At 36.6% G+C, this 16,503-nt stretch overlaps 1 pseudogene; it reads left to right on the plus strand.

Moving 5' to 3' along the window:
* The first annotated feature begins 605 nt into the window (after window positions 1-605).
* Window positions 606-16,503, plus strand: part of LOC149166071 (UPF0548 protein At2g17695-like) — a 53,535-nt pseudogene continuing 37,637 nt past the window's right edge.

A 16,503-nucleotide genomic window follows, 5' to 3' on the forward strand; every position in this document is an offset into this window, starting at 1 on the left:
CTGAAGTATTCCAAAATGGATTCGAGATACTTCCAATTGACCTTATCATAGGCTTTTGAGAGATCCAACTGAATGATCATGCTCACTTTTTTCTGGGATTGAAGAATGTGAACCATTTCCTATGCTAGCAGGACATTATCCATGATCGTTTTGCCTTCCACATAGCCAGATTGCTCCTATAAGATTATCAAAGGAAAAACTGGCTTCAGTCTGTTGGCCATTACTTTGGAGATAATATTATAAAGAACATTGCACAGAGTAATTGGCCTAAATTTCGAAGGGGTACAAGCTGCCTCCTCTTTGGGAATAAGGGCGATGAAGGCGGAATTGAGGGATTTGAGGATGGAGGAAGATTTTCGAGAATCTTCCACCACCTCCCACACTTCCATCTGCACAATTTCCCAGCAAACCTTGAAGAAATCAATGGTGAGGCCATCTAAACCTGGTACCTTTCCATTAGGCATCTCTTTCACTGCTTCTTCCACCTCCTCCATGGTGACAGGGCGGTCTAAGGATTTATTCTGATCTTCAGTTATTAACCTTCGTATGGAAGAAGAGACTTCCCTAATAGCCTCTTCCCTATTAGTGTCTGGTTCTATTGCTATATGGCTAAAGTGATCAGTGAAGATGGAGGAAATGTCTTGATGAGAGTGGAGGGGAGTGCCTTGCTCATCCTTCAACCGGGTGATTTTGTTGGTGCACCTGTAATCTATAGCCGAACGATGGAAGAACTTGGTGTTTTTCTCCCCTTCTTTGAGCCATTATATGCGAGACTTTTGTCTCCATAATATTTCCTCCTGCTGGCATCTTTCATTCCATTTCTGCATGAGGACTTGCTCTATGCTAATGGAATCCTGGGTGATGTTCTCTTTGAGCCATTCTGTGTGGATCCGTGCCATTTGTTCCTCTAGGGCCTGTTTGTCTTTGAAGATATTCCCAAAGACCTCTTGGTTCCAAGACCTAAGCCGAGCTTTGAGGTGCTTTAATTTGGCTTGGAACTAGTACATTTTGGTTCCTCTGGTGTCCAATGGCTCGTGCCATCAATGTTTGATTTTAGAAATGAAGTTTGGATGGCCCAACCAAAATTTCTCAAACTTGAAAGGTCTGTTTTTTGGAGTGCCGAGGATGGCTGCGTCCAGGGTGATGGGCTAATGATCAGAGCCTCCACAGGGAATAATGTCTAATTCCACAATGACCCCCTCAAGGAGGATGGCTTCTGTTATAAGAAAACTGTCAAGTCTAGTGGCAATTTGCCTTTCTCCTTCTATTTTGTTATTCCAGGTGTGTAACCTGTTTTTGGGGAGGATATCAACAAGATTTGTTGTTCTAATGAAGCTATTGAATGCCTCTACATCTCTATTCAGAGTTCTTACCCCTCTTTTTTCTGTCAGCGAGGTAATAATGTTAAAAGATCCCCCATAGATAGCTTTCGTAGTGGAATGTCTATGTTGCATCTTGGAGAGGCGATCTAGCATCAACAGTTTATCCTCCAGTCTTTGGGGGCTATAGATATTAGTGCACAGGTATGTATTGGATTCCCCTATGATTTTCATTTCCAAGGAGATATATGATGTGGAAGCCTTTGCATTTATGGGATGGAGGGAGTGGGGATTCCAGAAAGTGGCTAGGCCTCCCTCCATTCCATTCCCTTCCACTTCCATGTATTCCATTCATTTTCCTAAATTTCTGCTTATTCCTTTCATTCTTTGGCTGGATCATTTGGTTTCCTGTTAAAAAATCATGTTAGGATTTTCATTTTTGACCTTCTTTCTCAAAATTCTTTATTTCCTTTGGCTATTTAACCCTTTAGCATTCCATGAAAGAATCTTCATAATTAACAGGGTTTAAGAGGAGAACGTGAAAGCCTTAAGGGCTTTCATCTTACCTGAGTTGAGGAGCATCTGACCTAGCTCTTGTAGTGCTTCATTGTTTGTTTGTTGGCCTCTATTTTTTCTGTGTTTGACATTGTTGTTTGTTTGATGTAGCCCTTGGGCCTTGATTCCTAGACCCTTTGTGGCTTCAAAGCCTCTTTTCTACCCTTTTAGTTCTGTGTCTTGCCTTCCTAGGATGAGAAAATTGACTTTGGCTACTTCCTCCTCTGGGATATGTTCCATTCCTTTTTGCTTCCATTGCTCTACCATGGTGTTGATATCCATGCCCTCCCTCTCTAGTATGTCACTAAGTTCCATATCCTTTGTTCCTTTTTCACTAGCAGTCATTTCTGCATCACCTTCTAAATCTTTTGCCAACTCATGACCTTGTAGGATCTATTTTATCAGATCTGGATTGGGATCTTGGGGTTCCTGTGAAGGAGCATCCTAGATTTCCTGCGTTAGGTTTGGTGCTTGTGGGATTTCAGCTAAGACTGTTCCAGACCCAAGAACTTCAAAGGCATTGACAGTACCTTTGAAGAAGGTGCCTGTTTTGGGTTGGTTTTTCTGATTGGCTCGTCGTCTCCTATTTGGACGAGAAAAACCTTCCTGATCCTTGTCTGTGTTTTCTTTGGCTTTCTCGGTTGGCTTATTCATTGGGCATTCCCTAAACGGGTGTCCATGTTTGTGACATTTTCGGCGTCAAAAAGGGATTTGTTCATAATCTATGGCTTGAAAGAAGACTTCATCTCTATATTCTAGCCATAGACCTTCATGTAGTGCACCTGAAACATCCATTTCAACACATATTCTTGCACAAGAGGTATACTTTTTTTGCAGGGTAGCCTCCGAGGCTTGGATGAAGGTTACCAGTTTGTTGCCTATTTGTTCTAGTGTTGCAGGTCTCTAGTAATCAATGGGGAGAGAGAATAGGTGAATTCAAACTGGTACGTGTGTGAATGTTTCCTATTCTGGTGCAAAGTTCGGTTTCCAGGGTCTCATATAGAGGCCTGCTAAGGCATAGAAATATGGTCGTCCATCAAAAATGTGATCCTTATCTTCCAGGTTCGCAAAGACTACAGTGGAGAACCCTTTGGCCCCCAAGTGTAACCTGACATCTCCCTTAGGCTTCCATTGTTGCTTGATCCAGAAGTAGAGGGCTTTTTCAGTAGGCCAGAAGCCCATGAACTTACAGATCACCGCATGTGTTGACATATTGTCCCTGTAAGCTTGCATTTTAGGGTTGGTGATTACAACCCGCGGACTTTCTATCGTTTTGGGCTTGCAGTGCCCCAGGTCCTCCTATTTTCTTGCCACTATGGCAGATCCCTCAGATCTGTGCCTTGCTGGGGCAAGGCCTCGGTTCCAATAGTTTTTTTGTTTCTCCCTTATGCTTCTTGTGGTTCTTGCTCAGGACTGGGGTTCCCATTGTCTTTTCCTTCTAGAATCTTGATTTCATTGGTCCATTTTTGACTTTGGGTTTCCTTGGTTTTCCCTACAGACTTTTTCTTCTTTCTTAGCTAATATTTTTCTACTTTTTCAGATCTAGAGATATTCACCCCTTCCAGTGGGGCCTTTCCTTTATCCATCATTACTTGCTTGTATGAAGGGGCCCCATTAGTCCCCGCTCACCACATTTATTGGGCCAGGGCAAGCCCTTACCTCCGAAGCGCTGCGAACAGGGCACCACCCTCTGCCAGAGTTTGTGACAGTAATCAAAATGCAGATCAAAACCCTTGCTCACGTCCTAAGCACCTATTGGTGACATTGTTCGATTGGTATGCATCTTATATTAATTAATATTATTAACCTCTAAATTAAATTTCCTTAAATAGTATTTTAAACATATATAATTTAAATTAAAACTGAGGACAATACATACCTTAGTGGTAATAATAATTAGGAAAAAATGATAATCTCCTCATTGTTTGTATAAAAGTTGGAACTATTAAAAGGTGAAATTAGCAAAATTTCATATTTCAAGGATATTTATGAAAAATAAATCAATATATTGTTAATTATTGCTAAAGTTATTCTTTTGTCAAACCCATCTTAGGTCATATAGTAAATTTTGAAATTTCGTATTTCAGATATTGTGCCATTTTCCTCCATTTAATTGTGATTACAGAAACATTTAAATTTAGAACATAAAGTGCTATTCTAATTTCTTAAATTGAAATAGTTTTTATATCATTTTATCTCTGAGCCGTAGAAAACAAATTAACGATTTTAACTCTTTGTTTTAGATATCTTTAGCATTTTATTAATGGAATTTTTTTTTTCTATTAAATAAAAAAAATTGAAAATATAGTTTTATATTTTCTTTTTTTGCTAGATAATGTGAGTTTTCAAAATCACTTGGGGATCACAGCCAGCCTAGATCCCTAGTGAGCCTAGGCCACACGGTCTTTTAGTATGGCACCTAGCCTAGGCCACACCAACCCTCAGTATAGCTGGAATTTTTCCTACTGAATTCTAAAATATATGTTTTAGGAAAATCTTTTAGGAACTTTCTATCTCTCTGTATTTTGATTTAAAGACTTGCTTTTTTTTTTGTCTTTTATCAAATAAAAAAAATAAAAGCACATTTTTCTAAATTTATGAAGAATTAGTTTTGGAATATATATACATTTAAGTAATTTTTTTTTTTGCAAAATAAGTATTATAAAAAATATTTGATAAATTTTTATAGTATTTTGATTTTTTTTAATAAAATCTTCTAGGCTCTATTTTTTTTCAAACATAAGATTTGAATATGAATAAAAACTTAACACTCTCCTAAAATAGCTCAACCTAATCCCAATCAACACATTTTATAACAATATAATATTTAATGAATTCAACCTACTTGTGATTGAGAACCACTTGGGATACCGAGAAGCGAACCTTCTTGGTATGTTATGCTATAACCAACCTCAGTCCTTGAGCTTGTAATCAATTTGTCTCATTTAAAATCCTCCATACAAATGTTCCAACTAAAAGCCAATATGGTTATAAGTAAAAGAGTTTATAATGGGCGGGTATAATCTAGTTATTTTTCAAAACATTAATTTCAATGAAAGTTTCGAAAAATAACAATTTGTTCACTAACCTGGATTATTAGATGTGTTGAATTTATTAAAATTTGGTGTAAAAAATGAAAGTAGGAATTTGAAATATATGATTTTTATATTTTTTAATTGGAGTTATTTTGGATGATGGGATAAAATGTTTGTTATCTCTTTCTGTTCAATTCCCTGTGAGTGACATGGTGATGAGAGATATTGTTGTAATGGCTATGTGCTTATGAATATTGTTGTATTAACCCTCACTCTTACCCTAGAGAGAGAGAGAAGATGATTTCCCTCGAAAATAAAAACACAATTTTTATTTATGAGACATTTGTATAACTTCAAAAGGATCATGTTTCTATGAGAGTGATATGCTACTTTTCCTTAAAAATATAATGTCAATGTTCATGTTAAGACATTGGTTTATTATTTAAGTTATAAAATTGTTATAAATAAATTTGTACGAGTATAAATAATAAGTGGTGCTTGAATCCCACCATTTTGCATATTTTTTAATATTTAAATATTGAAGCCTTCAATTTGTGAAGTCAAACATTAAAAATGAGTTTGCAATTCTAACACATATATAATGCAATGACGAATATTAAAACGTTTGAGGGAAATTTCAATAACAATGTGACCCTATATAGTTTGGAAGGTAAATTGGATATCAAATCCATGAAAAGGAAAAGAACAAGCTCATAAAACTAGACCATAGGTATAAAAAAAAAAATCTTGAACCTCATAATTTTTTATTTAAAAGTGAAGAAAGATGAGGTCAGGTTACTAATAGTCAAGGAAAAACTACAAAATCAAAATAAATTACAAATTAAAAAGCTTGTCTTATAAAAGAAAAATGGTTAGGTAAAATAATTTCATAATTCAACAGAAATATATGTTTACTTATGTTAACCTAAGCTCTAATGACCATAAATATGACATAATTAAGAAACCTATCAGCTTCTAGAAGGCCAAGATGAATTAAGCGGATAAAAGAAAATTAAGATATTATAAGGAGGTGGTCAACAATAATATATAAGGTCAAAAGTAACTCTCTTACTAATATAAAGAAGAAAATGAACACAAAAAACCAATCGGTATTTGAAGGAGACGAAGTGGGAGAAAAAATAATTGTTACGGTTTCTGAGAATGCTCTTTGCGCCGACACCGCTCTCTAGACCAGTGATCTGGGCATCAATGGAGAACACAGGATATGAGTACAAAGCCCCCACATAATACTAGAAGATGTGTAAGATGACTCCGCAGATCAGGCAATCGTTTGGCTCCTCCATGAACTAGAATATGATCCCCCAATGACAGATCGACCCCTACAATGACTACAGAGGACCTCTCCCTACCTGAAACAAGGTGATTCCTACATAATGGGACAAGGGTTTTTTGATATGGCCAACTAGATGGTAGATCAGCTTTTGCACTGGCCAGATCTAGTAGGCTATAAACGTTTTTTCTCTGTCTTCTATCGACTTCCATCTCTAAGACAAAAGGCAAAGGATAATCCTCTTAGATGGTCTGGGCAACATAGGATAGTGTTTGGGACATCCGTCTGGGCATTTTTTACTCAGATCTATCACTCACATGCCTCGCGGGGCACCTTCCTGTTTGTGATAAGGAAAAAACCATTGTATAACTCATAACATGGAGTCAGATCGATTGCCCAACCAAAATCATGACCTCTTTGTCACTATGATCTGCATCGTCGCAACGCTGAGGTGGGCAGAACCATATTCGAGGGCCTCCCTGAACTCGCAGGTGGGTATCTGACACAGGGTGACGCCAGGTACACTCATCCAGATATGCCAAAGAAAGAATCAGACAGACATTGATATGATCATATCCATTAGATCCAAACACACTGGCAACAGATCGAGCCCTTCCTCAGATAGATTCACCTACTACTGAGGCGGACTTGATACAAATATTCATTAAAATGCTGGAAGGCAGGCATATATGCTGGAGGATCCAGAAGGGGAGGCAGATCCAAGACTTAAGGCATGAAATACAGACTCACCTCGGTATACCAGCAAGCATGCAAAATTTGATCTATTTAGGACACAACCTCTAGGATAATCACACACTTCAGGATTATGGTATAGTCTCAGACTCGAATATCATAATCAATCTATGCATGTGGGGTAGAAGCTTCAAAACTAGCTCAAAGAGCATAGGCTCTTTTAAGGATGCAGTCAAAGGAAAGGAAAATGCTCAAACCAAACCAGCATCATTGCCAAAACTACCAGGGCCCTACATCATAGAACAAAAATATCTGACTCTTGTCCTCACAGTCTTAATTCCTGAGGTAAATGATTTGTATTCAGACTTTTATACCAAAGAAATCATATGTAGATTTAATGGCTTTTGGCCTAAATATGATTTTTTTCTCCAATGGATATCTGGTGCATGGTCACGAAATTGTGAAATACACTTATGCTCTAGGGGTTTTTTTTATATTCAGATTCACCACAGTACAAGAAAAGGAACATATCCTCAATAAGGGACCCTGGTTCTAGGGTAATGGAGGACTCTTCATGACCCCTTATTTCCTAGAATTTGATGCCAATATAATGTTGGTATCAAAAATGTTAGTTTAGGTTAGGTTGCACAACCTTCCATTAGACTTTTGGCATCATAATGTATTAATAGCTATAGGGAACTCCCTAAAAATGTTCCTAATGATTGATGCAGACAGACTCACAAGGGGCATATTTACTTTCGCCAAGATATGCATCAAAGTAGATCTTAGCCAAAGACTACCAGACTATATTACATTGATTCTCAATAATACACAGTGGAATCAAACATTAGATTACGAAAATATATCTTTCTAATGCCGTGGATGTCTACAAATAGGCCACCTCCACAGTGTCTATCCACAAGCTAAAAAAGACCCTAAAGGGAACAAGAAGCAACACAAAAATCCAAAAGGTTGGCAATATACAGACCCCTTGGAAGAAGAAGTAGAAAAAGCAAAATCAACAGAAAATAAAGCAGAAATGGATGAACAAAAGGTCCAGAACAACATACAAAAGGAAGAGAAAGATCCCACCAATGACTGTAACTTGAGGCCCAACAACCCTTTGCAGCAACAGGAGTCCCAAATAATAGGAATGGAAGTAAGTGGCAACAAACGAACTCATGGATCAAAAGGATTTGATTCTGACAAAGATCCCATAAATCCAAATGAAAATCAACTGACCATTGTAACATCCACTCCCAACACTGATGGTTGGCGAAAAGTGGAAAAGAAGAAAGGTAGAAAAGAATAGGATTAGCTGTAATTTTTATAGTTTTTTTATGTGTATTCTGTGAAAACAGGATCAAATCATATGCATATGCTTTTTAACATCTACAACATGTAATTTTGTCTTATAAATAAATTTACGATTTTTGCAAGAGAAAAATATAAAGAATAAAATCAACATTACCAAAATAAGGACAAACTTTCATTAGTTCTATAGTCAAACATGGTATTGGGAAATTCTTGAAATGTTACAAATTGAAAGAAATTCTCATCTTTGTAACAAGAAGAGGGTTGAAGATGAAAAACAATTTCTGTTAGATTATCCTAGGTATACCGACATTAGATCACAATTCCAAAATATTTGTTGTAATGGAGACCTTCCTAACTTCTTAACTAAAAAAATTACGATGATCCAATATTTTTCTTATAACTTTTTAAGCACATAGGTAAAATTATAAGGAAAACCATGTAATGCCTCACCGTCCTTAAGGCCAATCTAATCCTAACCATTAGGTTGTCAATTTATTTTTTTAAATCAAAGAAACCATCTAACACATAAAGAAAAAATTCAATCCTGATTTCTTTTTTTGAATTCTCTTGAATGTACATGCATCAAAAAAGAAAACAAATACCTTAGCTGTAAAATCATGGTATTGAAGTGATTTGTAAACTACCATGAATATTACACTTGACAGATCGTTACAACAGATGTGATAAAACTATATTTAAAAATCTTAAAATTTACACTATTAGGGTTTTATTCCTCTTTAGATTTTTGGATATGTAGAGTATTGTTAATTGTGTATACATGAAAATTGGAATTATGCATAAATAGAGAAAATAAAATAAAAACTCGCAAAACACGATTTGACACAAGATATGAGCTGGGAAACAAATTTAGGTGAAAACCCAATTGGAAGATGAGGTTTCTTTGCTATCTTTCTCTAAATAGAAAATGATTGTGAGTACAAAGAAGTATGGTTGTGGCCTGTGGGCTACTACACTGCGCAAATCCTCTCTATGTACTCTCCCCACTTTCCCTCTTGATGAATTTTTCTCATCTATGGAATAAGTGCACTTGAAATAATAGAACCCCATTTTCCTCATAGTGTCTTAGTGATAACATAGCATGATATACTACTACTGGTTAGCTTTGACTACCTCAACTCTTAACCAAAGTTACAATATGGACTCTTCTAGAGTCCTCTTAATCATAATCATGTGGGTAGCCAATTTTCCATGAATAATGGGGGCTGACATTGCATCCTCTCAAATTATGGTGGTGAAAATAGGAATGTCAACTTATGATTAGCATAAATTTTGCATATAGACTCTGATTGAGACAATTCTTGCATCGTTGGAAAGGTATTTCTATATATAATATGAAAAAAATGTGTGGCACTAAGGGAATTATTGTTCTTTGCTTTACATAATTTCATTAAAAAAAAATTATTGATTCATATATTTCATTCACCCCATATTAACATAACATCAATAACAAATATGTAGAAAGAACAATAACATCAACTATGGAGCAGAATAGTAAAAGCAATATTAGAAGAAAAGCATGCACAAAAACAGACACCATTATTCGGTTAGAGACTAGGGAAAAACCCCAAAAGAGGGGAAACCCTTTCAAATTCTTCTTCTTATAAGATTATCATAAAATGGTCAACAAAGAGAGAGTCCAATGTTCCAATTCACTAATCACAAGACTATCTAGCAAAACCAAACATACAATATCCAAGAGATGAACCCAACAACAATACCCATCAAAATCAAAGTTCGAAGTATGCATTCAATGATCAAGATATGTGTTCCATGGTCAACAATACCCTAAACCCTAGCCGTAGGGAATGAGTGACCATGCGTCTTCTTGCAACACTCGAGTCGAATGTAGAAACTTTTATGTGTTCAATTACAACCAAGATTTCACTGTTCCAACCCTGTGGCTATAGATCAAAAACCTTGATCTACATGTGCAAGATTGAACCCTACTATTTTGGACATGCACGAACCAATTTTCTGTGAACCAACTTCAGACTTGTGCGAGCCAATCAAAAGAAGAGAGAAGAAGAATGATTGATGATGATATACAAATGAGGTTCACTTGACTTTTATTTATATGCTTCCAAGGGTGCCCAATTTTACTTTACGCTCCACTTGTCCTCTTGAGAACATGTGGGTTTCTATATTAAAAATGCATTTCCTTAACCAAATTAAATTCTTCCAATGGATAGGAGGGGTATTTCTTGATGAGGAATATTGTCCAAAGGAGGTAAATTGTCCATGAGCTGCCAAATTAAAAGAGACAATTTTTTTCGTAAAAAAAATGTCGTTTGATGCCTCAAAATGTTATCAAAAGGATTCAGAGCCCAATTTTTTGAACTGGGCATCACAGGAAAAAATGGTATTGTGAGTTGATTCCTTCACGTTTTCCACTCTAAAAGCATCAAGGCGGATGAAAAAATATAATGATCCAATCAGATCACACCTCTCCATTTTGGGAGGCTTTGGGTCCCCAAAAGCTTCTATTGAATGAGGGGAGAAAAAATTTCCTCCACCTTCTCTCATGTCTACCGTGTAGCTTTTCCTTGAAGTTGTCCTTTCAACCCATTCTGCTAAAGGTCATGTTTCCCTTCTCTTGTAGTTATAGACCTCTTCCAAAAAATTATATATTCTGTCAACTCCACCTGAGCATTTAGTGCCAAATCCTCCACAAAAGGTAGGAATTGTTTCTCTTCATGAATCAACATGAAGGCTAATAGAAATTCAAATTCTCCACATTCACAAGTGAATAAATTTGCATGTGTGGGGTAGACTAAATTTCTGGGCATTATCTCCCAACTTTTTTTAGTATCTCAAATTGACCGTATCACCAAGCCTTGATTTTCTTACTAGGACCATGTAGCCTCTCCTTGTTAAACTATAACCATACACTATCTCCCACCTTGAATGAATTCTTTGTTCTATGTTGACCATTCCTAACCTTGTATTTTTATTGTGACTTGTGCAACTTTTCTTGTACTTGTATATGGAATTGCCAAATCTTCTCAACAATTGGTTTAGCCATCAAGGTGTGCCCTGTGAGATCCTCCCTCAATCCTCCTTACATCCCATATGAAATATCTAAAAGTGAAGGCAGAAAATATCCAAAACAAGTTTCAAATGGAGACTTACCAATAGAAGTGTGGACTACTACATGTCATGGGAGTGTTGTATATATACTAGATTTTTATACTATGTCTTCAAATGATTCTCATTATAACCCCTCAAAAACTGCACTAAAGTCTTGTTGACTACTTCCATTTTCTCATATTTTTGAGGATGAAATATTGTATACCTCTTCAAACATGTGTCCATGTTCTCCCACAATGTAGTCCAAAATGGACTTATAAATCTCATGTTCCCATCTAAAATGATTCTCCTTGGTATCCCAAAGTGCACCCAAAAATTTCCAAACAACAATATGTGTATTCTTACAAGGCATAAAAACACACATCTTGTTGAGATTCTCAACTACCACGAACATGTGGCCATGTCCCTTCTCGTTTGTTGGTAAACCTCCCACAAGGTCCATGGAAATGCTTTCCAGATGTTTAGTGGGTATAGTTAAGGGATGATATAGACCCTATTTCCTATTATTAGGCTTTCTAGTACAATAAACCATGCATCCTCTTATGAACCTAGCTACATGTTCTTACATCTTGGGCTAATACACATGCCTATGCAACTTGGCCACTATCTTCCCTACACCAAATTTCCCTGCAACCTTGGAGGCATGATCCTCTTTGATGAGCTACAAATTCTCATTTTTAGCAACACATAATTTATTCATCCTATATAATAACTTGTCATGGAGATGGTAGTGAATGATGTTGTCACCGTCATGCACATGAATCTGCTTCTACAATTGTTTAAACACCTCCTTTAAGTCTCGATCCTTCGAATATGCCTATCTATATGAATCTTGGGTGAATGGATCCATGTGCATGACAGTTCCCAAAGTTGTTATATTTGATGTGGGTGGCCTTGAAAGCATGTTGGGAATTTTTTTTGTGTTGCGCTTCTTATACTCGATCACTAAATGAAACTGGTTTCTAAACCACATACACTTGTAATGCTTGGTCTACCGTAGAATACTCTAGGCCTACAAGTATTGTAGTGGCTGGTGATCTATCTGTATTATTGTCTCCTTTCCCATCAGATAGTGCTTCCAATTCTTCACAATTTGCACTGGGGCATAAAGCTTGTCATGATAGGTAGGGTAGTTAAGAACTACCCCATAAAATGCTTAGAATGGTAGCATGCATTCCATCATCCTTGCATTAAAATCGCTCCCATAGCATACCCACTCGCATTTGTCTCCGCTTTGAAGGGTTGTTGAAATTTTGGTAATGCCATAATTGGTGCTCAATTAATCTAATCTTTTAGCTCCTTGGATACCCTTTGTTGATTCTTTTCCTATAGGAAACTCTTGCTACTTGTTGTTATTGTGTGGAGTGGTGTTTCTACTGCTAAAAATGAGGCTATGAATTTAGTGAGAATTGTGTTACCCCAATGAAACTCCTAACCTCAAAATAATTAGTAGGAACCAACCATTTTATGATGGCCTCCATCTTGGAAAGGTCCATCATCAGCTCTCCTCCACCTATCACATACCCCAGACACACTAAATATTTCTATTCAAACTCACAATTCTTAATGTTTTCTAGCAGTTGGTGCTTCTTTCATGTCTCTAAAACCTACATCAAATGTGTGATGTGCTCCTCTGAGGTAGCATTATATACCATTATATCATCCAAATAGAAAATAACAAATGAATCTATAAAAGGGCATAGTATATCATTAATTAACCTCATAAATGTAGTTGGTGCATTCCATATGCCAAATGGAATTACTAACCACTCATAAAAACCTTTCTTGGTTTTGAAAGTTTCTTTCTAGGTATCTTCTTCTTTAACTTGAACATGGTGATATCTAGACTTTAATTCTAGGTTGGTGAAAATTTTCATTTGATGCAATTGATCTAACAAATCATTTATCTTAGGCAAGGGGTACATGTTCTTGAGTGTGATTTTTTTCATCGTCTTATAATAAATACACATCCACCAAGTCCCATCCTTCCTTGCCACAATGATGATGGGTGGCCCACATGGTGATGTAATCAATCTAATGACACCCTATTCTAGTAGTTGCTACAACTATTCGTTCACCTCACTTACCTCTATAATGGATTGCCTGTATAGCCTAATGTTTGCTAATGGAAATTATGGAAATAGTTGGATCTCATGCTCCACTTCGCTCTTGGGTGGTAAGCCTTTGGTCTCCCAAAAAACATCCATATATGGCTATAAAAATTCTTTTAGTCCCTTTTTACATTTCTTAGTACACCCCTCCAAGGATTCCTTTCCTCTTATAGAATCTTCTACACACTGATGTTCTCTTAAAAATAGTAAAACATACTTCTTGCTGGAACTAATCAATTTCTTAGGTTGGTTGGCACTTATCAAAATTTTTTTGACTTGCCTTTGTGCATGTTGAAGATGTAAAATTTTCCATCCTTGACAAGTCGATACTAGTTAGTTCTCTACATCGATATTGCATCTCACATGTACATGTAGGGACTTCTAAACAAAACTACACATACATCAAGAGGAACTATATTTAGTTCTACTTCATCAATAAAATCAACACTGATGGAAAATCTAACTTTGCACTATTTTTTTACCTTCAACTCAACATCCTTATTTACCCATCCCAATGGATATAGGCTTAGATGATTATGAACTTCCTATCCTAAATTTTCAACCAGCTCTACTATACTGAGATTCTCTTGTGATCGTAAGTCAAACAAAGTATCAATCTTTTTCTTCTTGGGCCTGTATCTTTATGTGAAAGAGTTTATTCATTTATTTCTCTTCTTGTTGCTGAAGATTATTTAGATTCACTTCCTTCTGCACTTACATACACGAAATATTCTCGTCCACATCCAAGTTTCTTTCAACTTGGTTGCTCAAATCAATGGTCATATGATTATTCTTATTATCTTTTTTTTTCTTCAGGTCAAGCTAGAGATGAATCTTCCAGCACTTCTCCTCTGTATGGCCATCAATATTGCAGTGGTTGTTAGGATCTTTGCATTAGCTTTTTATGGATGATTTCTTTCTATATTTTCCCCCTTTCCACTTCTTCATCCCCTTTTTAGAAGTGTCATGTTGCTCCTTCTACTTCGATCCACTTGATTCCCCTTTCTTCAGGCCTACGTTCTCCAGGTATTGTGCCTATACACATGCCTCACCCGCTCATATGGGATTACATAATATCACTTGAGTTTGCAAATGACTGTGTAGACCCCCCAAATAATTGAGGAGTATGTTTGGGTACTTTCGTGAGTTAATCAAACTTATGGTCGTGTTTATAAACTCTAGGGTGTACTCTTGTATGATGTTCCCTGACTTTTGCTTGAAGTAATGCCAATGGATCCACTCATCCTCTATAATACCCAATAGGTTAAAAGTGTGACCTTATGAGGTGTTTTAGGTCTCCCACTTAGTCAGAAAGGATATCCTTCCAACCTCAAGGTCTTCTTGTGGTTTTCCCTCCAAGTTATGGCATCACCCTCTAATTTTAGTAGCGCACCCAGGGAAGGAATTGAAATAAATATATGATTGGATAATATCGTTACTAATAATATTTTTTCTCAACATGAATCGAAGTTGAAGAGGTAAATAAGATAAAGGTCAATCCAAAGGAGATTGTTCATAGGATCTTTGCAAATAAAAAATCCAATGCACATGCCTGATATGGGCTAGTCTCTTTCTCTTTCTAGAGTTGGAGGAAATCCATCCACAAAGATCGTGTGTGGAAAGCCAACCTTATTATCTATTTCTCTTCATTCCAACACCTATCTTCATTGATAGCTCATTAACAGTATAACCTTGCCTGCCCCACCTATCGATAAAGAATCATAGCCAACACCATAGGTGTGGTCCCCACTTGCTAAAATAAGGTTATCTCTAGGGGTGCTCTACAGGGTGTGCCCACTTTCCCAGGAAAGAAAAAGGGGGAAATAGAGAATAACCTATAGTAAATCATCTCTATACCTATATTGTCTTAAGAATCAAAGATGGTCTCCAAAGGGGCATTTTCTTTCACCTATGATGATTGTTACACTGCTTGGTTCCCCCTATTTGTACGCTAGGTAGGGAGGGGAAGGAGAGATGATGTGGTTGTATCTTTGCAAAGATAGAATGCAAGGTTATTGTAAGAAGATAAAGATAATAAGGTACAGGCCATTCAACATTTCAAACCATTTTGCTATGGATTCCTTCAAAATTGATCTACTAGCCTGTGGATATACTATGGTCAATGTGTAGAATATGAAACTATTCCAACCCTCCTTGCTTGATGAAGGAGAGCCACTTTCTCCTGATTTAGATGATCCAACACACATGAGCTTGAACGAGATGGAAGAAGACACTATGTTGGATGTGAGAGGATCAATTCCACAAGGTTAGTAAATCAAGAGTATTTTATTAATTGATTCATAAGTATGCCTCATTTCACTATCACTCATATTCTTCGCAGTGAAGTCAAGCGAAATTTGCCTCTCTTCCATATGAAGAACACGAAAACCCAAAACATAAATCAATTCAAACTCCTATCACTATGTTCTTTAGACACTTGAGCATTATTAGTTAGGGAAGCCATCCTTAAACCAATCAATCCTTCCTTGCAGTCGGGTATGGCCTTGTAATAAGATTCTAGGTCCAACCCTTCCCTTTCTTCTTTATTCAATTGAATAAAATAGTTTTTTTCTTATGGATCCAATAGGTAAGGTGGTTAGGAGCTCCTATTTATAAGTAAGTTGAGGTCTCGAATGAAAGAGAGAGAGATTGATGCCTTTAGTTGATCATTTCCATAAATAGGACCTTATCGGGCACTCTGACTGAATAATGTAGATTGAGAGATTCAGAAACGGGTTACTACTACAACTTCGAGCACAAATAATTATTTCTCTCATTAAGTAAAGTTGGAGCCCCACTAGGAATAATATTGATATTCTTGAGAACCTTTCGTCAATTTTCCGGTCATGCACCACTTGAAAGGTTTGCCAATTAGAAAAGGAGTATATCCACATGCATCAACTCTCATTCCACACCTTGCCTTATCGATCAAGAATCTATTGCACTAATCTGACACCTAAATGAATTCACAAGTATAAGGCATGACTTGTGGCCAAGGGATTTTCACAAGTTGAAGGGATTTCATATTCTGAGACATTCTCTCCTGTTGCCAAGAGGAATTACATACGTCTTTT

The sequence above is a fragment of the Pinus tabuliformis genome, chromosome 5_1 (assembly GCF_031772625.1).
Source record: "Pinus tabuliformis cultivar Carrire ecotype Pingquan chromosome 5_1, CPIR1, whole genome shotgun sequence".
In the NCBI taxonomy this organism is placed as follows: Eukaryota; Viridiplantae; Streptophyta; class Pinopsida; order Pinales; family Pinaceae; genus Pinus; species Pinus tabuliformis.